Genomic DNA, 1973 nt, shown 5'->3' on the forward strand with positions numbered 1-1973 from the left:
AGCACAACGGTAGCGGCCGGCGATCGTCGGCGATCGTCGAAAATCGGTTCTGCCGGTCAAGCACGTCGGCTTTTATACACGAGTCATCGAAGTTTCCAAGGTAATCGCTGGTGCCCGCGTGTGTTCCAGAAAGTGCTACACAATTCGCGTCGCGCATACAACTAGATTACACAGGCTTCGGTCACAACAGACAACGCGTACAGCTATCCATAACGTTCCAGTAAGTTCCAATCATGCAGGCGCGTATTCCACTCTGTGAAGGTCGATGACCAGCGAAGCTGTGTATGTGTGCTCCTTAATTCCACTGTCGCGCGTCAAACGCGGTATGCACATACTCGTATATGGAAGGCGAGGCGCGACTAGTTGCGATGTTGAGCTTCGGGAGATGATGAGGCATCGGAGGTGTATACATACCCATGTATTGCTGCAAAACGCGGCACGACATCTTTTACTAGCGAATCCCGGCACGTAGAACAGACGCTCACGTCAACGCACTCCGAGGCCACACACTGCCTCACCGTAGCCGAGGCGATCGTGCGTTGGTCGACATCCCGCAGTGCAATAATGGTTGTGAGGTCACTCGAAAAGCACAAGCGGTCGCACACCACACAGGCCACACACAATTGGTTCTCCACAAACTCCTTCTGAAATCTGGCCGTTGCTTCGGTGAAATGTTCCAAGCTTGGCGGATCCGGGTCACTTGGACGGTTCGCATTTCCTTGCGCCACGCGGCCCTGGCGGGTAGCACGCTTACGGGACCACTACCAGGAGAGAGCGGAAGGAAATAAGATACGTAAGTGCTTGGAACGCCGACAAAGAGAGGGCGGTGCGAGCATCCACATGGCGTTCTTATCAGCTCTATATCTGATACGGGTTGTATTTGAACCTAAGATATTAAACCTATTTTTGGAAGTTGGCGGAGTGCTTAAAGCCTGCTTCACCTCCATCGCGGGTCGGCCCGGTATTGCACTATCTTCGGGATCGGCCCACGTATGGGGAGAAATTCTCGATATGCACGGCTCTTACCCACGGAGACATTTTTCATCAGAACTTAGCCGTATGCAACTTCGCTCTAATAAAAACATGTGTCAATATACAGGGTGTCCCACGTAACTTTAGCCAAACGTTAAATATATGCAAATGCCGGGTAGCTGGACAGAACAAAGGCAGTGTTGTCTGCCGTCGCTGGGAGATAGTCAGGTTACATATTATTTCCCGCCCAATTACATAATTAGTCCTAATTAATTAATAAACTTCTCAAATATTGTAGTCAAATGAACAGTATCAATGCGAAAATTGTACAGCAACACGAAAAACTCCCGATACAGCTTTCTGTTGCTCAATACGTGCTACATAACAGTGCTTTTCCGAGCGTGAAAGAAGCCCGCGAATACAGGCAAAATTGCCGAGCGACGGGCTGCTCGAGGCACATCGGGAGTTGTTCATCTTTATGTACAATTTTCTCGTTGACACTTTTCATCTAATTATAATATTTGACAAGCGGATTAATTAATTATAACTAATTACCTAATTAGGTAGAACGAAGAAAAGTAATCTGAGTATCTCCAAGCGAAGGCAAGAAACATTATAATGTTGTTTGCCTGGACAGAACCAAGGTATACCTTGGTTCTGTCCGGGTACGTGGCATTGGCATATCTTTAACATGTGGTTAAAGTTAGCTGGGACGCCCTTTATACATTCTGAAGAAGAAAACGCGGCTCCTTCCAGAAGCATCGGCAGCGCTCGGCTCGCTGTGGTCGCTGGTGTTTTTCGAGACGGTGCCTCCCGCTGCCTCGCCGTTTCTACTCGTAGCGTCCTTGAAGGAGCGCTACGAGTCTAATGAGAAGAAGCCCGCAAACAACCACACAAAGGACAGCATAGGGAAAATTAGTTGCAGTTCTCCATCGAATGAAATAAATGATAAATAAAATGGAAAACGGAAGTGGATGAAGGAACAACTGGCCGCAGGTGGG

The 1973-nt window shown here is 48.5% G+C and overlaps 1 non-coding gene across 1 annotated transcript; it reads left to right on the forward strand.

Moving 5' to 3' along the window:
- Positions 1-796: 796 nt before the first annotated feature.
- LOC135905561 (U2 spliceosomal RNA) lies at positions 797-995 on the forward strand. Its single transcript, XR_011513315.1, has one exon. It is a non-coding gene; the product is annotated as a U2 spliceosomal RNA (small nuclear RNA).
- Positions 996-1973: the final 978 nt, after the last annotated feature.

Source organism: Dermacentor albipictus, chromosome 3 (assembly GCF_038994185.2).
Source record: "Dermacentor albipictus isolate Rhodes 1998 colony chromosome 3, USDA_Dalb.pri_finalv2, whole genome shotgun sequence".
Classification (NCBI taxonomy): Eukaryota; Metazoa; Arthropoda; class Arachnida; order Ixodida; family Ixodidae; genus Dermacentor; species Dermacentor albipictus.